We start from the raw sequence: 24,094 nt of genomic DNA, 5'->3' as shown, positions 1-24,094 counted from the left end.
CAGGCTGAGGTCAGAGCATGGCAATCAAAGTTACAAGGGCTAAGACAAAAGGCAAGGTCAAGAAAAACAGGCACGGTCAGCAACGAGGAACTATGACTAGGTACTTGGAAAACAGATACAAGAGCTGGAACGGAGATAAGAACATCAACGATCAACTGTGAAAGAAGTGAGACTGGGTGTGAACACATGAGAACCAAGATCAATCAATCAATTCAATCAATTTTTTATATAGCGCCAAATCACAACAAACAGTTGCCCCAAGGCGCTTATATTGTAAGGCAAGGCCATACAATAATTATGTAAAACCCCAACGGTCAAAACGACCCCCTGTGAGCAAGCACTTGGCTACAGTGGGAAGGAAAAACTCCCTTTTAAACAGGAAGAAACCTCCAGCAGAACCAGGCTCAGGGAGGGGCAGTCTTCTGCTGGGACTGGTTGGGGCTGAGGGAGAGAACCAGGAAAAAGACATGCTGTGGAGGGGAGCAGAGATCGATCACTAATGATTAAATGCAGAGTGGTGCATACAGAGCAAAAAGAGAAAGAAACAGTGCATCATGGGAACCCCCCAGCAGTCTACGTCTATAGCAGCATAACTAAGGGATGGTTCAGGGTCACCTGATCCAGCCCTAACTATAAGCTTTAGCAAAAGGAAAGTTTTAAGCCTAATCTTAAAAGTAGAGAGGGTGTCTGTCTCCCTGATCTGAATTGGGAGCTGGTTCCACAGGAGAGGAGCCTGAAAGCTGAAGGCTCTGCCTCCCATTCTACTCTTACAAACCCTAGGAACTACAAGTAAGCCTGCAGTCTGAGAGCGAAGCGCTCTATTGGGGTGATATGGTACTACGAGGTCCCTAAGATAAGATGGGACCTGGTTATTCAAAACCTTATAAGTAAGAAGAAGAATTTTAAATTCTATTCTAGAATTAACAGGAAGCCAATGAAGAGAGGCCAATATGGGTGAGATATGCTCTCTCCTTCTAGTCCCCGTCAGTACTCTAGCTGCAGCATTTTGAATTAACTGAAAGCTTTTTAGGGAACTTTTAGGACAACCTGATAATAATGAATTACAATAGTCCAGCCTAGAGGAAATAAATGCATGAATTAGTTTTCAGCATCACTCTGAGACAAGACCTTTCTGATTTTAGAGATATTGCGTAAATGCAAAAAAGCAGTCCTACATATTTGTTTAATATGCACTTTGAATGACATATCCTGATCAAAAATGACTCCAAGATTTCTCACAGTATTACTAGAGGTCAGGGTAATGCCATCCAGAGTAAGGATCTGGTTAGACACCATGTTTCTAAGATTTGTGGGGCCAAGTACAATAACTTCAGTTTTATCTGAGTTTAAAAGCAGGAAATTAGAGGTCATCCATGTCTTTATGTCTGTAAGACAATCCTGCAGTTTAGCTAATTGGTGTGTGTCCTCTGGCTTCATGGATAGATAAAGCTGGGTATCATCTGCGTAACAATGAAAATTTAAGCAATACCGTCTAATAATACTGCCTAAGGGAAGCATGTATAAAGTGAATAAAATTGGTCCTAGCACAGAACCTTGTGGAACTCCATAATTAACTTTAGTCTGTGAAGAAGATTCCCCATTTACATGAACAAATTGTAATCTATTAGACAAATATGATTCAAACCACCGCAGCGCAGTGCCTTTAATACCTATGGCATGCTCTAATCTCTGTAATAAAATTTTATGGTCAACAGTATCAAAAGCAGCACTGAGGTCTAACAGAACAAGCACAGAGATGAGTCCACTGTCCGAGGCCATAAGAAGATCATTTGTAACCTTCACTAATGCTGTTTCTGTACTATGATGAATTCTAAAACCTGACTGAAACTCTTCAAATAGACCATTCCTCTGCAGATGATCAGTTAGCTGTTTTACAACTACCCTTTCAAGAATTTTTGAGAGAAAAGGAAGGTTGGAGATTGGCCTATAATTAGCTAAGATAGCTGGGTCAAGTGATGGCTTTTTAAGTAATGGTTTAATTACTGCCACCTTAAAAGCCTGTGGTACATAGCCAACTAACAAAGATAGATTGATCATATTTAAGATCGAAGCATTAAATAATGGTAGGGCTTCCTTGAGCAGCCTGGTAGGAATGGGGTCTAATAAACATGTTGATGGTTTGGATGAAGTAACTAATGAAAATAACTCAGACAGAACAATCGGAGAGAAAGAGTCTAACCAAATACCGGCATCACTGAAAGCAGCCAAAGATAACGATACGTCTTTGGGATGGTTATGAGTAATTTTTTCTCTAATAGTTAAAATTTTGTTAGCAAAGAAAGTCATGAAGTCATTACTAGTTAAAGTTAATGGAATACTCAGCTCAATAGAGCTCTGACTCTTTGTCAGCCTGGCTACAGTGCTGAAAAGAAACCTGGGGTTGTTCTTATTTTCTTCAATTAGTGATGAGTAGAAAGATGTCCTAGCTTTACGGAGGGCTTTTTTATAGAGCAACAGACTCTTTTTCCAGGCTAAGTGAAGATCTTCTAAATTAGTGAGACACCATTTCCTCTCCAACTTACGGGTTATCTGCTTTAAGCTACGAGTTTGTGAGTTATACCACGGAGTCAGACACTTCTGATTTAAAGCTCTCTTTTTCAGAGGAGCTACAGCATCCAAAGTTGTCTTCAATGAGGATGTAAAACTATTGACGAGATACTCTATCTCACTCACAGAGTTTAGGTAGCTACTCTGCACTGTGTTGGTATATGGCATTAGAGAACATAAAGAAGGAATCATATCCTTAAACCTAGTTACAGCGCTTTCTGAAAGACTTCTAGTGTAATGAAACTTATTCCCCACTGCTGGGTAGTCCATCAGAGTAAATGTTATTAAGAAATGATCAGACAGAAGGGAGTTTTCAGGGAATACTGTTAAGTCTTCTATTTCCATACCATAAGTCAGAACAAGATCTAAGATATGATTAAAGTGGTGGGTGGACTCATTTACTTTTTGAGCAAAGCCAATAGAGTCTAATAATAGATTAAATGCAGTGTTGAGGCTGTCATTCTCAGCATCTGTGTGGATGTTAAAATCGCCCACTATAATTATCTTATCTGAGCTAAGCACTAAGTCAGACAAAAGGTCTGAAAATTCACAGAGAAACTCACAGTAACGACCAGGTGGACGATAGATAATAACAAATAAAACTGGTTTTTGGGACTTCCAATTTGGATGGACAAGACTAAGAGACAAGCTTTCAAATGAATTAAAGCTCTGTCTGGGTTTTTGATTAATTAATAAGCTGGAATGGAAGATTGCTGCTAATCCTCCGCCCCGGCCCGTGCTACGAGCGTTCTGACAGTTAGTGTGACTCGGGGGTGTTGACTCATTTAAACTAACATATTCATCCTGCTGTAACCAAGTTTCTGTTAGGCAGAATAAATCAATACGTTGATCAATTATTATATCATTTACCAACAGGGACTTAGAAGAGAGAGACCTAATGTTTAATAGACCACATTTAACTGTTTTAGTCTGTGGTGCAGTTGAAGGTGCTATATTATTTTTTCTTTTTGAATTTTTATGCTTAAATAGATTTTTGCTGGTTATTGGTGGTCTGGGAGCAGGCACCGTCTCTACGGGGATGGGGTAATGAGGGGATGGCAGGGGGAGAGAAGCTGCAGAGAGGTGTGTAAGACTACAACTCTGCTTCCTGGTCCCAACCCTGGATAGTCACGGTTTGGAGGATTTAAGAAAATTGGCCAGATTTCTAGAAATGAGAGCTGCTCCATCCAAAGTGGGATGGATGCCGTCTCTCCTAACAAGACCAGGTTTTCCCCAGAAGCTTTGCCAATTATCTATGAAGCCCACCTCATTTTTTGGACACCACTCAGACAGCCAGCAATTCAAGGAGAACATGCGGCTAAACATGTCACTCCCGGTCTGATTGGGGAGGGGCCCAGAGAAAACTACAGAGTCCGACAAGATGAGAAGAGACACACAAGGGAGTGCAGTGACAGCATGGACATGACTAGAAACCATAATCTAACAATACTAAACTAACAAGACAGAGAAGAACAACTCAAACCAAAGGCTGCATGGAAACTAAACATGGGCAGAATCAGATTTGACAACAAATGGAAAAGACTGCAACAAGGGCAAGAAGAAAATCAAAAGCTGAAACTAGAACAGAACTGACATGAATAATACAACCAAAGACAAATGTGGTAAACCTGAGAAATCAAACAAGTGACATAAGCAATCATGAAACAATCAAAAACAGTGACTCAAAACTAAACTAAACAAGAACGGAACTCAACATGTGGCTGAAGTGTGATCAGTATTATTAAAACAAATATTCGAAATAAATAATCCGTGTCTGCTACATTTAAGATGCGTGGAATTTAATAAATGCAAAGTGAATTTCAGACATCTTATATATATTACTCTGGAACAAAGAGGACAGACAGTGTTTGACATAAGCAGGACATTAAAGAGCAAACAGGAAGCGATTGCAGCTCACAATGATTCCAATTGAAAATAATGGAGAAGCAACCTGGGCTGCTTCTGGCATTTTTACCTAAAACAAACACAATAACAATGTCTATAAACCCAGAGAATATATTCACGAGAGTTTTAGGCACAATATACAAAGTGTTTAATGCTGTTGTCCGTGTGGAGCCTGATCAGAGCATCTCAAATGCATTTCTCCTGTCGTGAATGTACTGATATGACCCATAATGCACTGTGTGGAGACAGCATGTCCACACTAAATCCTTCAAAATTAGTGCATTACTTTAAAACTAAAACATATATCTGATATTTTATTTTATATAACTTAAGACGTGACAATTTAAATAACGTGTCTGAAATTCTTTTGGTTAAAAGTTTAACCATAAGTTAAAACTGTATGCCTCTGGATGACTTGGGTGATATTGCCAGTGAGTTTGTATGGTGTCAAAAGAAATGATCTTTTTTCCTTTTTGCTTTCTTTCTTTTCTGTGATCAGTTTTCCTTTGCTGTGACAAAAGCAATGATGAACAAAAATCAAAAAAGATTAAACTGAAGCAGAATGGAACTCAAGATGTGGCTCATGTGTGATGAACAGAAAACAAGCAGCTGTGACAAAGCAAAATAAACTGATGATCAAAAAAGCAAATAAAAAGAAATCAATAAGGACAGACTGGCAGAAAAACCTAATCACAAACAGAGCAGGGGCAAATCATGACATAATTATGTTACCTATTGGAGCATTTCTTGCATGACTCCCTCATATGAGTTCACAGTGCCAAGTGTTAAAAAAGGACAAAACAGCAACAGATAGATACCATTGAATTAATAATAATAATAACAATAATAAAACACACAGCGGATGTTTACAATACTATATTATTGGCATCCATATCTTCAACAAACATTAAGAAAGGCTGCTAAATATTATACAGTTTTCTAGTAGACCCTGATTGTGTGTCTGATCTTCTCCAACTTGATATGGTACATGATTTCCCTGATCCAGTGACTGTATATTGGATATGCTGAGTGTCTCCTGGCAACGAGAGAGCAGAAAGCCAAGAGTTCTTTCCCATATCTCAAGAGGGGGGCCCATCTGGGCTACACCAGAAAGCACAATGAATGGAGATGGCACTGGCACCTTCCCAAAGATCTTAGAAAAGGTCCCAAAGATGGACTGCCAGAAAGTGCAAAACTTCAGCCACATCCAGGACATGTGTAACAAAGTGGCTGGATCCTGTCCACATCGATTACAAGTGGGATCTAAGTTAGCTTTGATCTTAGAAAGTCTAACTTTAGACCAGTGTAAACGGTGCACAGTTTTGAACTGAATAACAGCATGTCTAAGACAAATAGAAAAGAAGATTCTCTGTATTATTTTGTGCAAAGTGTGATTGGTTCATTTAAATTGGTCTCCCATTTGTTTTTGAGGAGGTCTAGTGGTAACAAGTTATGTCAGTACTATTTTCTGGTTTATCGCAGTCCAGCATTAGAGGTCTCCAACTGGTTCAGAATGCTGCTGCCAGACATTTGACACAAAGCAGAAAGTTTGACCACTTTTCACCCATTTTGGCATCTCTTCACTGGCTGCCTGTCTCCGTGGCAACAGATTTTAAGGTTCTCCTACTAGCCTATAAAATTGTTCACTGACTGGCACCTTCCTACCTGGCTGACTTAATGAAACCCAACGTTACGGCCTGGGCCTTGGGCTCGCAGGATGCAGGACTATTTTGTGTTCCTAGGGTGAATAAAAAGAGCTTTCTCCTATTGTGCCCCCTTTCTGTAGAACAGCCTTCCAACGTCAATAAAGCAGTCAGATTCTGTGGACACTTTTAAAGCCAGATTGAAGAACCATCTGTTCTCCCTCTCATTTAGTAAGCATAATTGTCACTATGCTTTTAATTGTTGTTATTATGCTTTTTATTTCTTTTAATATTTCTTTTACTTTTTAAATGCTGTTTCCTTTAATTGTGCTTTTTCAACGGTTTTAATAATTTTTTTGTAAATATTGGACCAAGCTTGGCAGAAAAAATTCCCGATTCCCAACCTGAGGATTTGGATAATAATCTCATAGAAAGAAATCCCTGTTCAATGTTCCTCACAGCAGTGGATGGAAATGAAATTATAGACATTGTGAATAATTGTAAATATAAAACATCTACCGATTTAAATGAAATTGATATGGTGGTGGTAAAACAGGTCATTGAATGGATTGTAGAACCATTAACATACATCTGTAACTTATCATTTCAAACCGGTAAATTTCCCAATCAAATGAAAATAGCTAAGGTTGTGCCGCTGTATAAGACTGGGGATAGACACCACTTCACAAATTATAGACCTGTTTCTTTGCTTCCACAATTTTCCAAATTATTAGAAAAGTTATTCAATAATAGATTAGACAAATTCATAAATAAACATAAATTACTTACTGATAGTCAATATGGATTCAGAGCACATAGTTCAACATCACTTGCATTAATAGAATCAGTTGAGGAGATTACAAACGCCATAGACCACAAATTACATTCAGTTGGAATATTTATAGATCTTAAAAAGGCTTTTGATACAATTAATCATGACATATTAATCAATAAACTTGAACAGTATGGGATTAGGGGGTTGGTGTTGCACTGGGTGAGAAGCTACTTAAGTAACAGAAAACAGTTTGTGAAGTTGGGGGAATATACATCATCATGCTTGGACAATGCTTGTGGCGTCCCACAGGGGTCAGTATTGGGTCCAAAACTGTTTCTAATTTATATAAATGATATTGTCAATGTTTCCAAAATATTAAAATTAGTATTATTTGCAGATGACACAAGCATTTTTTGTTCAGGGGGGGATTTGCAGGAGTTACTGAGGAGGATCAGTATAGAAATGGGAAAATTGAAAATATGGTTTGACAGAAATAAATTATCATTAAACTTAAGTAAAACAAAATACATGTTATTTGGCTATTGTAATACAGATATACAGGTTCAGTTACAAGTCGAGGGGGTAGATATTGAAAGGGTACATGAAAATAAGTTTCTGGGGGTGATAATAGATGATAAGATAAACTGGAAGACTCATATAAACATATACAAAGTAAACTGTCAAGAAGCATTTCAGTTCTAAACAAAGCGAAACATATTCTGGACCACAACTCACTCCGCATTCTTTACTGCTCACTGGTTTTACCATATTTACAGTACTGTGCAGAGGTATGGGGTAATACTTATAAAGGTACAACACAATCACTATCAGTAATGCAGAAAAGAGCTATAAGAATTATTCATAATACTGGCTATAGAGATCATACAAATCCACTATTTTTACAATCCAAATTCTTAAAATTCACAGACTTGGTTCATTTTCAAACAGTACAAATTGTGTATAAAGCAATAAACAATTTACTTCCAGCAAATATTAAAAATATGTTTTTTAACAGATCAGGGGATTACAGTCTGAGGGGGAAATTTAATTTAAAGCATCAGTGGGCACGAACAACATTAAAAGGTTTCTGTATTTCTGTCTGTGGGGTGAGGATGTGGAACAGATTGGGAGTGGGGCTCAAGCAATGTCCAAGCATGAACCAGTTCAAACAGCGGTACAAAAATATGTTTTTTTCTGGGTATAGGGAGGAGGAAGGGTAATGAGGGTTAGGGTGTTTTTGTTGTTTGCTTCGGCTTGTAAATATATAGTATTTTGTATGTAAGTAGGTATGTGTAGGTGTATATTTATGTTTGTGTATATATATGTGTATATATGTATATGTGTATATATGTGTATGTTGATGTGTATATGTATGTGTGTGTATATATATGTATATATATATATATTGATATCGGTTTAGGTGTGTAGGAATTTATGTGTATATGTGGCAAAGGGTATTACTGGTTGTGGGGAAGAAGGGGTAGGGATAAATAAGCTGATGCTTCACCCTACCCCTTTTCGGACATGTTGGGTACACAGTAGGAACTTTTTTGTTGTTGTCTTTACTGATCTAGCTTGTAATTGTTGTTGTATCAAATGTTCGAAATAAACAGTTTTCATTCATTCATTCATTCATTCATTCATTCATTCATTCAATGTTTGGTGAAAGAATTTTCCAAATATCTCATCTGAGTAAAAAATGAGATCAAAAAGAAAATAGAGCATTTTTTGGACCACCTTGTGTGTGTGTGTATATGTATATATATATACACACACACATATGCACACACATACCTATACACATGCACATATACATATGCATGTATATATGTACGTATATATATAAGTACATATGCATATATAAACATGATTGGGATTGAAAAAGAGATAGGAGCATCTTATTTACAATATCAATCAATCAACTTTTTTCTTGTATAGCGCCAAATCACAACAAACAGTTGCCCCAAGGCGCTCCACATTGCAAGGCAAGGCCATACAATAATTATGAAACACAGTCTACGTCTAAAGCAACATAACCAAGGGATGGTCCAGGGTCACCCGATCCAGCCCTAACTATAAGCCTTAGCGAAAAGGAAAGTTTTAAGCCTAATCTTAAAAGTAGAGAGGGTATCTGTCTCCCTGATCTGAATTGGAAGCTGGTTCCACAGGAGAGGAGCCTGAAAGCTGAAGGCTCTGCCTCCCATTCTACTCTTACAATCCCTAGGAACTACAAGTAAGCCCGCAGTCTGAGAGCGAAGCGCTCTAATGGGGTAATATGGTACTACGAGGTCCCTAAGATAAGATGGGACCTGATTATTCAAAACCTTATAAGTAAGAAGAAGAATTTTAAATTCTATTCTAGCATTAACAGGAAGCCAATGAAGGGAGGCCAACACGGGTGAGATATGCTCTCTCCTGCTAGTCCCCGTCAGTACTCTAGCTGCAGCATTCTGAACCAACTGAAGGCTTTTTAGGGAACTTTTAGGACAACCTGATAATAATGAATTACAATAGTCCAGCCTAGAGGAAATAAATGCATGAATTAGTTTTTCAGCATCACTCTGAGACAAGACCTTTCTGATTTTAGAGATATTGCATAAATGCAAAAAGGCAGTCCTACATATTTGTTTAATATGCGCTTTGAATGACATATCCTGATCAAAAATAACTCCAAGATTTCTCACAGTATTACTAGAGATCAGGGAAATGCCACTGCAGGGTAGTCCATCAGGGTAAATGTAAATGTTATTAAAAAATGATCAGACAAAAGGGAGTTTTCAGGGAATACTGTTAAGTCTTCTATTTCCATACCATAAGTCAGAACAAGATCTAAAATATGATTAAAGTGGTGGGTGGACTCATTTACTTTTTGAGCAAAGCCGATAGAGTCTAATAATAGATTAAATGCAGTGTTGAGGCTGTCATTCTCAGCATCTGTGTGGATGTTAAAATCGCCCACTATAATTATCTTATCTGAGCTAAGCACTAAGTCAGACAAAAGGTCTGAAAATTCACAGAGAAACTCACAGTAACGACCAGGTGGACGATAGATAATAACAAATAAAACTGGTTTTTGGGACTTCCAATTTGGATGGACAAGACTAAGAGACAAGCTTTCAAATGAATTAAAGCTCTGTCTAGGTTTTTGATTAATTAATAAGCTGGAATGGAAGATTGCTGCTAATCCTCCGCCCCGGCCCGTGCTACGAGCATTCTGACAGTTAGTGTGACTCGGGGGTGTTGACTCATTTAAACTAACATATTCATCCTGCTGTAACCAAGTTTCTGTTAGGCAGAATAAATCAATACGTTGATCAATTATTATATCATTTACCAACAGGGACTTAGAAGAAAGAGACCTAATGTTTAATAGACCACATTTAACTGTTTTAGTCTGTGGTGCAATTGAAGGTGCTATATTATTTTTTCTTTTTGAATTTTTATGCTTAAATAGATTTTTGCTAGTTATTGGTGGTCTGGGAGCAGGCACCGTCTCTACGGGGATGGGGTAATAGGGGGATGGCAGGGGGAGAGAAGCTGCAGAGAGGTGTATAAGACCACAGCTCTGCCTCCTGGTCCCAACGCTAGACAGTCACAGTTTGGAGGATCCCAAAAAATTGGCCAGATTTCTAGAAATGAGAGCTGCTCCCTCTAAAGTGGGATGGATGCCGTCTCTCCTAACAAGACCAGGTTTTCCCCAGAAGCTTTGCCAATTATCAATGAAGCCCACCTCATTTTTTGGACACCACTCAGACAGCCAGCAATTCAAGGAGAACATGCGGCTAAACATGTCACTCCCGGTCTGATTGGGGAGGGGCCCAGAGAAAACTACAGAGTCCGACATTGTTTTTGCAAAGTTACACACCGATTCAATGTTAATTTTAGTGACCTCCGATTGGCGTAACCGAGTGTCATTACTGCCGACGTGAATTACAATCTTACCAAATTTACGCTTAGCCTTAGCCAGCAATTTCAAATGTCCTTCGATGTCGCCTGCTCTGGCCCCCGGAAGACAATTGACAATGGTTGCTGGTGTCGCTAACTTCACATTTCCCAAAACAGAGTCGCCAATAACCAGAGTTTGATCCTTGGCGAGTGTATCGTTGAGTGGGGAAAAACGGTTAGAGATGTGAACGGGTTGACGGTGTACACGGGGCTTCTGTTTAGGGCTACGCTTCCTCCTCACAGTCACCCAGTCAGCCTGCCTTCCCGACTGCACGGGGTCTGCCAGGGGGGAACTAACGGCGGCTAAGCTACCTTGGTCCGCACCGACTACAGGGGCCTGGCTAGCTGTAGAATTTCCACGGTGCGGAGCCGAGCCTCCAATTCGCCCAGCCTGGCCTCCAAAGCTACGAATAAGCTGCACTTATTACAAGTACCGTTACTGCTAAAAGAGGCCGAGGAATAACTAAACATTTCACACCCAGAGCAGAAAAGTACGGGAGAGACAGGAGAAGCTGCCATGCTAAAACGGCTAAGAGCTAGTAGCTACGCTAAGCTAGCGGATTCCCAAACAGGGAATCCGACACTAGACAGGCTGTGGAGCAGCACAGGTAACGCACGACAACAGTGCTAAAATAAAATAAAAATCCACTAGACAGGCTGTGGAGCAGCACAGGTAACGCACAACAACAGTGCTAAAAAATAAAATAAAATAAAAATAAAAATCCACAGGACAGGCTGTGGAGCAGCACAGGCAACGCACGACAACAGTGGTAAAAAATAAAATAAAAATAAAAATCCACTGGACAGGCTGTGGAGCAGCACAGGCAACGCACGACAACAGTGCTAAAACAAAATAAAAATCCACTGGACAGGCTGTGGAGCAGCACAGGTAACGCACGACAACAGTGCTAAATCAAAATCCACTGGACAGGCTGTGGAGCAGCACAGGTAACGCACGACAACAGTGCTAAAACAAAATAAAAATCCACTAGACAGGCTGTGGAGCAGCACAGGTAACGCACAACAACAGTGCTAAAAAATAAAATAAAATAAAAATAAAAATCCACTGGACAGGCTGTGGAGCAGCACAGGCACCGCACGACAACAGTGCTAAAACAAAATAAAAATCCACTAGACAGGCTGCGGAGCAGCACAGGTAACACACGACAACAGCGCTAAATAAAAATCCACTGGACAGGCTGTGGAGCAGCACAGGTAACACACGACAACAGCGCTAAATAAAAATCCACTAGACAGGCTGTGGAGCAGCACAGGTAACGCACAACAACAGTGCTAAAAAATAAAATAAAATAAAAATAAAAATCCACTGGACAGGCTGTGGAGCAGCACAGGCAACGCACGACAACAGTGCTAAAACAAAATAAAAATCCACTAGACAGGCTGTGGAGCAGCACAGGTAACGCACGACAACAGTGCTAAAAAATAAAATAAAAATAAAAATCCACTGGACAGGCTGTGGAGCAGCACAGGCAACGCATGACAACAGTGCTAAAACAAAATAAAAATCCACTGGACAGGCTGTGGAGCAGCACAGGTAACGCACGACAACAGTGCTAAATCAAAATCCACTGGACAGGCTGTGGAGCAGCACAGGTAACGCACGACAACAGTGCTAAAACAAAATAAAAATCCACTAGACAGGCTGTGGAGCAGCACAGGTAACGCACAACAACAGTGCTAAAAAATAAAATAAAATAAAAATAAAAATCCACTGGACAGGCTGTGGAGCAGCACAGGCAACGCACGACAACAGTGCTAAAACAAAATAAAAATCCACTAGACAGGCTGTGGAGCAGCACAGGTAACGCACGACAACAGCGCTAAATAAAAATCCACTGGACAGGCTGTGGAGCAGCACAGGTAACGCACGACAACAGCGCCAAAAAAAAAAAAATCAAAATCAAAATCCACTGGACAGGCTGTGGAGCAGCACAGGTAACGCACGACAACAGTGCTAAAAAATAAAATAAAAATCCACTGGACAGGCTGTGGAGCAGCACAGGTAACGCACGACAACAGTGCTAAAAAAAAAAAAATATCCACTGGACAGGCTGCGGAGTTGCACAGGTAACACACGACAACAGTGGTAAAAAATAAAATAAAAATCCACTAGACAGGCTGTGGAGCAGCACAGGTAACACACGACAACAGTGCTAAAAAAAATAAAATAAAAATCAAAATCCACTGGACAGGCTGTGGAGCAGCACAGGTAACACACGACAACAGTGGTAAAAAATAAAATAAAAATCCACTAGACAGGCTGTGGAGCAGCACAGGTAACACACGACAACAGTGGTAAAAAATAAAATAAAAATCCACTAGACAGGCTGTGGAGCAGCACAGGTAACGCACGACAACAGCGCCAAAAAAAAATAAAATCAAAATCAAAATCCACTGGACAGGCTGTGGAGCAGCACAGGTAACGCACGACAACAGTGCTAAAAAATAAAATAAAAATCCACTGGACAGGCTGTGGAGCAGCACAGGTAACGCACGACAACAGTGCTAAAAAAAAAAAAAAATCCACTGGACAGGCTGCGGAGTTGCACAGGTAACACACGACAACAGTGGTAAAAAATAAAATAAAAATCCACTAGACAGGCTGTGGAGCAGCACAGGTAACGCACGACAACAGTGCTAAAAAAAATAAAATCAAAATCAAAATCCACTGGACAGGCTGTGGAGCAGCACAGGTAACGCACGACAACAGTGCCAAAAATAAAATAAAAATCCACTGGACAGGCTGTGGAGCAGCACAGGTAACGCACGACAACAGTGCCAAAAAACAAAACAAAAATCCACTGAACAGGCTGTGGAGCAGCACAGGTAACGCACGACAACAGTGCCAAAAAATAAAATAAAAATCCACTGGACAGGCTGTGGAGCAGCACAGGTAACACACGACAACAGTGGTAAAAAATAAAAATAAAAATCCACTGGACAGGCTGTGGAACAGCACAGGTAACGCACGACAACAGTGCTAAAAATAAAATAAAAATCCACTGGACAGGCTGTGGAGCAGCACAGGCAACGCACGACAACAGCGCTAAAATAAAATAAAAATCCACTGAACAGGCTGTGGAGCAGCGCAGGTAACACACGACAACAGTGCCAAAAAATAAAATAAAAATCCACTGGACAGGCTGTGGAGCAGCACAGGTAACACACGACAACAGTGGTAAAAAATAAAATAAAAATCCACTGGACAGGCTGTGGAACAGCACAGGTAACACACGACAACAGTGGTAAAAAATAAAATAAAAATCCACTGGACAGGCTGTGGAACAGCACAGGTAACGCACGACAACAGTGCTAAAAAATAAAATAAAAATCCACTGAACAGGCTGTGGAGCAGCACAGGTAACGCACGACAACAGTGCTAAAAATAAAATAAAAATCCACTGGACAGGCTGTGGAGCAGCACAGGCAACGCACGACAACAGCGCTAAAATAAAATAAAAATCCACTGAACAGGCTGTGGAGCAGCACAGGTAACACACGACAACAGTGCTAAAAAATAAAATAAAAATCCACTGAACAGGCTGTGGAGCAGCACAGGTAACACATGACAACAGTGCTAAAAAATAAAATAAAAATCCACTGAACAGGCTGTGGAGCAGCACAGGTAACACACGACAACAGTGCTAAAATAAAATAAAAATCCACTGAACAGGCTGTGGAGCAGCACAGGTAACACACGACAACAGTGGTAAAAAATAAAATAAAAATCCACTGAACAGGCTGTGGAGCAGCACAGGTAACACATGACAACAGTGCTAAAAAATAAAATAAAAATCCACTGAACAGGCTGTGGAGCAGCACAGGTAACACACGACAACAGTGGTAAAAAATAAAATAAAAATCCACTGAACAGGCTGTGGAGCAGCACAGGTAACGCACGACAACAGTGCTAAAAAATAAAATAAAAATCCACTGAACAGGCTGTGGAGCAGCACAGGTAACACACGACAACAGTGCTAAAAAATAAAATAAAAATCCACTGAACAGGCTGTGGAGCAGCACAGGTAACACACGACAACAGTGGTAAAAAATAAAATAAAAATCCACTGAACAGGCTGTGGAGCAGCACAGGTAACACATGACAACAGTGCTAAAAAAATAAATAAAAATCCACTGAACAGGCTGTGGAGCAGCACAGGTAACACACGACAACAGTGGTAAAAAATAAAATAAAATCCACTGAACAGGCTGTGGAGCAGCACAGGTAACGCACGACAACAGTGGTAAAAAATAAAATAAAAATCCACTGAACAGGCTGTGGAGCAGCACAGGTAACACACGACAACAGTGGTAAAAATAAAATAAAAATCCACTGAACAGGCTGTGGAGCAGCACGACAACAGTGCTAAAAAATAAAACAAAAATAAAAACGAAAGCGTTAGCAAGCTAGTTAGCCTGCCAACGCTGATGAAGGCCAGCTGATAAAAGAGCTCCGTCGCGATGCTTCGACCGTTAGAGGTCTTCCTTAGGCGTTGGAGCACGGTGAAAAAGTAAAAAAAAGTAAAAAAGTAAAAAAGTCTTGAAAAAGACTGTTAATTCAAAGAACTCAAACAGCTCAGTTCAAACAGCTAACAGATACAGCAGAACACCGCTGTGCTCCGGAACAGGAAGTCAATGGTACCCATTTCACAGTGTTATTGTACAGTCTGACAGCAGCAGGGACAAATGACCTGTGGTATCGTTCCTTCTTGCACTGAGGGTGCCTCAGTCTGTCACTGAAGGAGCTGCTCAGCTCCACTACAGTCCGGTGCAGAGGGTGAGAGGAGTTGTCCATGATGGATTTGAACTTGGCTAACACCGTCCTCTCAGCCACCTCCTCCAGAGAGTCCAGAGGATAGCCCAGGACAAAGCTGGACTTCCTGACCAGCTTGTTCAGTCTCTTTCTCTTCCGCTCTGTGCTGCCCAGGGCCCAACAGACGACAGCACAGAGGAGAGCAGAGGCTACAACAGAGTCGTAAAAGGTCTTAAGCAGAGGCTACAACAGAGTCGTAAAAGGTCTTAAGCAGAGGCCTGCTCACTCCAAAGGATCTCAGTCTCCTCAGGAGGTGGAGGTGACTCTGGCCTTTCTTGTACAGGGCATCGGTGTTGTTAGTCCAGTCCAGTTTGTTGTTGAGGTGAACACCCAGGTATCTGAAACTGTCCACAGTCTTTATGTCCTCCCCCTGGATGTTCACCGGTGGATGAGGTGGTGGTTTACTCCTGAAGTTGATCAACATCTCCTTCGTCTTACTGGTGTTGAGACACAAGTGGTTGCGCTCACACCAGTCCACGAAGTCTGTGATGACCGACCGGTACTCCAGCTCATTCCCCTCAGACATGTGGCCCACAATGGCAGAGTCATCAGTGAACTTCTGGAGATGGCAGCTGTCCATGTTGTCGGTGAAGTCAGAGGTGTAGAGGGTGAAGAGGAAAGGTGAGAGGATGGTACCCTGGGGGGCCCCGGTGCTGCACCTTACCAACTCAGACTGACAGCCGCGCAGCCGCACGTACTGTGGGCAGTCAGTGAGGTAGCAGACACAGGTGTGGATGGACATCTCGCCACCTGGCCCACCGACTACTGTACTCCAGTCACCTGTTTTTACACTGTCCCATTCCATTATGTTTTATTTATTTAACAGTGAATATAGTCGTGTCTATTTGACTCTTTTTATTTCTTAAAGGCGTGTTTTTCTTTTATTATTGTTTATGCACCAACACCACCAGATCTAATTCCTTGTATGCGCAAACTTACTTGGCAATAAATTCAATTCTGATTCTGATTAAAACACTCACTTGCACAGGAAAGTGTCTGTTTGATGAGACTATCTGGTCTGTGGTTTTTCATTTGGCTCCACTGCCTTTTATAAAAGGCCATGTGATGGAAGTCTGTTATCTTTGCACAAAGTAATTGTCACTTATTTCAAATCACAGTACAGACAGTAGGCAAAGTACACGTCCAGCATCGTCCTCATTCTTTGCTGAATTGGGTTTTTGATCAGCAGGGTTTCCTTCAGATTTAAGCAAAACAACATATGCAGTGATTGTGTAACTCTTACTGGAGTGCTTGAAAGAGAAAAATGATCATCATCAGGTCTGCAATCATTACTGTTCTGTAATTATTAACATCCTGGTTTGAAATCAAAGGTTACGATATCATTTTTTTTTTTCTTTGTCTTGGCTGCAGAGGACAACTAACTTAGCAAAAGTCTTGTTCACAGTCATGCTGAAAAACTGTTAACTTTTAATCATTCTGACACGGAAAAGTTGATCAGTTATGCAGGTCGGTAGATGTGCTGATGCATAGCTCGAGTCCACGGTCCCAGACCTGACCTGAAACTGTTTTGTAAGAAAGGAATTTTATGCAAATGAAATCAACTAAAATACAGCATTTCTGAAGAGATGCGGCAATACGAAAATTAACTTCGGACCTGTATAAGTCATAAGTAGTTTCAGGCTAAAATCAAGAAATATGCTAGTTTACAGAGGCCAGCAGGAGGCCCTGTGCAACATTAGTCAGGAGGCTTCACTCCCTCAACAGCTAAAGGATTTTCTGGCCACTCAGGCTACAGCTCAGCTTTTCAGGCAACTGGTCAGAGCGTCCGCCTCCCTCACTGGAGATTACGAGTTTGTGTCCCGAGGGGAGCAAAGGGGAGGAATCACAACAGAAACACAACGCAGATGAAAGAGAGCACAGCCGCAACACTCGTACACAAGCTAAAGTAAGATTCAGCTTTCTCAGTGGACTAAAAAGAAACATTTACCATCAGTGTTCTTAAGACAATTTTTATTTTTGTCATTTTTATTTTTATTTCAGTAGGTCCAAAGGAAGCCTCACCGGACTAAGCCACTAAGCATTAAGCCACCAGACTACACCACCAGATGGCGCTGCCTGGTACCACCAAAATAAAGTGCATTACAGTAATCCAGTTGAGAGGTAATGAGGGCATGGATTACTGTTTCAAAGTGCCAATGTGCGAGAAAAGGCTTCACTTTAGCAAGCTGCCTAAGGTGAAAGAAACTAGACCTAATTACTGAACAAATTTGGTGATCCAATTTAAATCGCTGTCCATCTTAAAAACCAAATTGGTAACAGTACTCTTTGTACAAGCTACCAGTGGACCCAAATCAACAGGGGAGCACACACAGGAGCCGCTAGGGACAAACACAATCACCTCTGTTTTCTTATCATTACAAGTTAAGAAGTTTAGGGCCATCCAGGCATCAATATCCTCAAGACATGATAGCAGAGGTTTGAGAGAAAAGGCATAACCTTTCCTCAGGGGGACATATATCTGGCTGTCATCAGCACAGAAATGAAAAGCGACACCATGTTTTCTGAGGATAGATGCTAGGGGTACCATGTATATGGAGAAAAGCAGGGGTCCTAAAATTGAACCCTGTGGGGCCTCATACAGGAGCAGAGTGGAGGAGGATTCAAACTTCAAGACCAAGGCTCATAGTCTTGTCTGCTATGTAGGACCTAAACCAGTCCATGGTGCTCCCACCAATGCCTACTGCTGCAGACGAAGTAACAAGATACTGTGGTCTGCAGTATCAAAGGCAGTGGTCAAGTCAAACAAGACAAGAACAACATAGTTGCCATTATCATTTGCCATTATAAAACTTAAAAGGGCAGTTTCTGTGCTGCGCAACATTTTAAAACCAGACTGAAAAATCTCCATAATGTTGAGTTCATCAAAGAAAGTTTTTAGTTGTACAATGACAACTTTTTCCAGGATTTTAGAGACAAATGGCAACTTGGAGATGGGCCTGAAATTTGCTAAAAGTGTTCTCAAGGACAGGCTTCTTCGTGTTTGACGCTTACGGGGACAACACCAGAGGACAGGTTGCTATATATAAAATGGTCAGAATCGACTGCTTTAAGAGAGAAAAAACATCTTTAAAGAAGTGGGGATGGACCACATCATGAGGAGAACCTGATGGTTTATGTGGACCACCACATCCTCTAACAGTGACAGAGTAACAGGTTCAAATCCATTGAAGACCGCTGCGCAAGGAACAGAGGCAGAGGGGTCAAAGGTGGGTGGAGAAATGAGAGCTCTTGTAGAAGCAACATTGTCAATGAAAAAGGACAAAAACCTGTTACACACATCGACTGACATGTCCAAACATATTCAGGACAGAGTCACCTGTTCTGAACAGTACGTACGCTTCTTCTGTAACAATATTTGACAGAAAATATCTTTTGGATTCTTTGACAATGTTTTTAACCCAGAAGCAGAACTCCTTCATATCAATGCAGGCTGAATCAGGGTGTGCACAGGCAGCAGAGAGATGTCTGGCAGGGAGGAGGTTAAAAGTCCGGCAGAGCCTGACAGGTGCTGAAAAAGGACAGGAGAAATCAAGACGAAATAAAACTGGTGCATGATCAGAAAACACACAGTCACCAATCTCTCAGCGTGACACAGTCAGACCAGGAGAAAAAAAAACAAGTCTAGTGTGTGTCCGTGCACGTGTGTGGAGCCGGACACACACGGCCTCAAATGAAAAGAGTCCAGATGTTTAAAAAGTCCTTCACCACATCAGGACAGCAGACATGGAGATTAAAATCACCGACAAGCAGGACACGATCATAGTTGGGCATCACTGCTGCAAGGAAGTTTGAAAACTCACTTATGAGCTCCTGATTATATCTGAGGGCCGGTAGATGACATCACAGAGCACCGGGTCCGAGCGACCAGCTTCGAAAACAGTCTGCCATGTGCATAACGTTTCTCCACACAAGGAAATAATTTCAAACAATGGCAATATTACTGTCAAAAACAAAAGTTAATACAAGGAAGAGGGGACTGAACAGGGGTGTCATTTTTGTTTCAGATGAATTTGAAGGGAATGGCAATCTTTATAGTTATGAAAATTTCTTAGAAACAAAATCATTTCCAGTCATGTTTATAGAATTTGCTTCTCTTGCATGCTGAAATGCTTCTCTTGTAAAGGTCATTCCTCAGAGGACGCTTGAGTTTAATTGTGTCACCGAAAGTGTCACCGAACTTATCAAAAGATTGACGTTCAAACACCCTATCTTACGACTGGGGGGATTGATATACTTGATGGAAAATGTACAAACAAATGTTTGGAATACACATCAGAGCCAGAACAAAATCTCCCCCCCAAAGGAAAAAATTTTCTGGAACTCACAATTAGGAAAAATCAATTGGCATAAAACGTGACTGTGCCCCTTCCAGTCTAGTATTTACAGAAAGTGTGCAATAATTATTTAAACAAAATTAGGCAGGTGTACCTATAAATTTTGGCATCCTTGTTATTTTATGAGAATTTCCAAATCTCGTCCATTTTCAAATATTTCTGGTAGAATTAATACAAATATGTTGGAACTAACACATCATAAGAAAAGTGAATATTCACTGAAACACCTCGTTATGACGAACAGACCTTTAGGAGAGTTTGTTGTGATTTTTAAATCTCTTTGGGGCTTGTGTTTTTTCTCTCTCTCTCTCTCTCTTTATTTTTACTGACAACATTTGATATATTAGATGTTACATTAATGATTGTGTTCTATTTTGTGTCAATTGTCTGGATTTATATACGCGTTCATTTTTGTATTTTGAAGTGCCAAATTAAAAAATTAAAATAAAATTTAAAAAAAACAGCTCGAAAACAGTCAGCTCAAAACTGGAGAAGGATGCAGGACCGTTTACAAAAGTTCCTTTAAAAGCAGTCGGAGAGTTAAAATAAGAACAATCGTCCGGTAAACGGGGCTGAACTCACCGGCGCTCATCCACTTCTCCGTTACGCAAAATAAGTCCGGATCACGGAGCTGAATAAATTAAGAAGTTTAGTTTGCCGACGATGGCAATTAACAAGACTAATTGTGGTCGGAGCTGATGGAGCTTGTGGTCTGTCAGATCTCTGAGCGCGGGGCGGCGTCCGGTTGCGGACATTTACACCGGCGGAGCCGCGGGGGGGGGGGGGGGGGGGTCGGGGGCGTAATACGTCATCCGAGCCGGTGACAGACAGGTAGCAGACATTAGCTGTCTGTTCCGTACAGATGAGATTCTTAACGATTCTTACGTAACAATTTACACCTTTATTTTGGCGGGCAAATAAAGGTGTAAATTGTTCATCCAAACATAGTAAACGTAAAGTGTACTAACTATAAAAAGATAAGTATTCTTAACCTGGAGGGTATTTATTACCTCCGCCAAGGAGGTTATGTTTTCGATCGAGTTTGTTTGTCTTTTTGTCAGCAGGATAACTCAAAAAGTTTTGAACGGATTTTGATGAAATTTTGTGGAGTGGTTGGAAATGACAAGAGGAACAAGTGATTAAATTTTAGTGGTGATCCTGATCACGATCCGGATCCAGGACGTTTTTAAAGGATTCTTCACCATTGCGGGATAGAAGGAATTTTGACATTCTAGTTTCTAACTACACAAAAACAAGGCAGAAAGGCTTGAAAAAAAATTAGGGTGTAACATAGTCAAATGTTCTATCAAACATCAAAGTCTGGTGATGATCGGATCTGGATTCCGGATCTGATGATCCAGAATATGCAAAAATATAGGGAAAATAGAAAATGTGTCAGTGTGAGGTGACAAATGAAGCTAGAGATGCACAACTAACACCAAATTGTAGCTGAATCTGTACTGATTCAGTAAGGAGCTTCAAATGTTATGGAGCTAGATCCAGAAGAAAACCGCCATTACCGAAAAACCATTTTTATACAATAACTTTTGAACTAATAAAGACATAAAAGTGATTCCAAGTTCTAGTGGTATGTTTTCATGGTCAAGGATGTCAAATATAAAGGAAAGAAAAGTGTATGTATCATAGTTTTGGTTGTAACACTGAACTGTTGAATAGATCACTGTGCCAAGGAGGGAATCTCTTTAGGGTCAGTGACCCTATGGCCTTGTTAGTAAACGATGTCAAATACAACACACTGCAAAGAGGAAATCCCTCATGACAAACTATACAGGGCTGGGGAGCACAATGAATCTATGCTGTGGCTGTGATGCTACACGCGCTCTGATTGGCTGATTACTGGTCGGATGTTTTCCCGTGTCGGACCGGTTTCCATGACAACCAGTCCAAAACGCGTATTTTCTTTACAAACCAGAAGTTAAAAAATGCGATTAGAAGAAGCAAGTCTGACATGAACGTACTCCATAAATATTTAAACAGCATCTGAAAAAACACACAGGTTGAAAGCTTACCAGCTAACGACTGGACCATCTGTTAGAAAGTTTTTCATGGAGGTGAAGCAAACAGGAGCCGTCAGCGGCTTTCATATTCAGGCGCTACTATAAGTTTGCATGTTTTTATATATAGTGTTAGATATATTTCTGTGTTCAATTATGGTTTTCTTTATTTGTTTTCTGTACTTGTTTTGGTATTACGGTAGTTATTTTATTTAGGGTTATACTTATAGTTTCATATTCTCACTTTCCTTGTTCTGTCTTGGTATGTGCATGTAGCACCGGATTTACCCAGTTTGTACCACTTAGGATCACACTCTCACGAGCGCCACTAGCTTAGCTCATGACAAGCTAAAAGTCAACGCTCTCATTATGGCCGAACAACTTTCCACAATTTCTGGGTATTCTGTGTTAGTACGCGCCCACTGCCGATGTGCTTGATGAATTCCTGCACAAAAAGTAGTTCCCAGATAACTGTGATATATTCCATTGAGATAATTAGTATATCTTATTTAAATCAATTCTAACATTTACCAGTAATAAAATTATAAAGAGAACTGAAGTTTTTAGAGTGGCCATAATAAATATTTAAGAAACTTAAAAGTTTATGAGCATTCTAAACATTGACACGATGGAGTTTGATGCGGAAGAGTTCAGAAAGATACCATTGGAATGTTGGCGATGAAAGACTTGGGTGTTAACTTCGTGTTAAAGTCAGAACAAGAAGCTGCACTGAAAGAGATCTATCTGGGAAGAGAGACATTCTGTGTGTTGTCGCTCCAACAAGAGCGGCAGTTTAGCGAAAGTAGTCCGGCGAGCTCAATCTGTGGGCAAGCTATCCCACAATGCTAAAATAGCAGAGTTGTCGGTCCAATGAAAGCGGCACTCTGAGCAGGGTGACTTAGGATTTTAGGATGGATGGGATACACCTGGAAACAACTGGAGAGGGCAGGCCAGGACCGAGGAATCTGGCGGACTGTTGTCAGCAGCCTATGCTCTGAGAGGAGCGACGGGCAAAATGAATCACCACTTAGGATAAAGAGAGTTGGGTTACAACTATAAATCATATGTCTCCCGTTATTGCGCGGGCCTGGGGCAGGGGGATGGACCTCCCTTGAATACCCACGGGTGGGTGGGGGGGGGAGGTGTTCCTCTGTCAGGCATATGTAATCCTGTATTAAAAAACTGCTTGTATCCATTGTTCTGGGTTCTGTAAGAGCGGACCTTGTCTGTAAGAGAAGTTCTTATATATATAGTAAAGGGAGGGGTAGCTAAGGTCGATGGGGAGACGTGTTAATGTCCGGGGTAGAGAGAACTGCACATGCACAGTGGCGCGGTGGAGCTCCTCTCGACAGGTAGCTCATCTCACAGCGACAACGACACTTCCACCAGGAAGGTTGCGCTGAGGCCTGGAGAAGGTAAGTCGGAATCTCCAACAGGAGCAGGGGTAAAGTTTTCTGCCCATTATGATTAAAAGCACTTAAATCCATGACATTTTGTTGTAAACCCAAGAGGGACTGATGATCATACATCAGCAGAGACTCAATCTGTGAGGTTTTAGGGATTAAAAACACAGACAAAGGTGGGAACAACAGACGGCATGCAACACATACTTCCTCATGTCAGGAAGTGCACAGTAAAATAACCAGTGTTAAATTAAAACTGACAGTGAACATATGGTCCTACTCTGGTCAGAGTGGGACCATATGTTCACTGTCAGTTTTAATTTAACACTGTCAGTGTTAGTTTTACACTGGTGATTTTACTGTGTATATCCAGTACAAAACACAGAATGAAACTTTATTTCACCACTGAAAGGACATCCAAAATCTGCTTTAGGCCAAGCCTCAATCAATATTCGATGAACAAGCACCTTTCACATTCACAAGCAAGAGCTCCTTTATTTTGTTTTTAAGACCTGCAGACAATGTTCCAAATCTGGAACATTAGAAGAAAACTGGAGTAAGTGGGTACAGAAAACAGATGGATAATTGTTTTATGGTAATGGTCTAGTGGTAAAGCATTGAACTTGAGACCAGAGGATCCTGAGTTCAAAT

The sequence above is a fragment of the Thalassophryne amazonica genome, chromosome 13 (assembly GCF_902500255.1).
Source record: "Thalassophryne amazonica chromosome 13, fThaAma1.1, whole genome shotgun sequence".
In the NCBI taxonomy this organism is placed as follows: Eukaryota; Metazoa; Chordata; class Actinopteri; order Batrachoidiformes; family Batrachoididae; genus Thalassophryne; species Thalassophryne amazonica.
The sequence above is the reverse complement of the archived record's forward strand: the minus strand, read 5'-3'. Positions refer to the sequence as shown.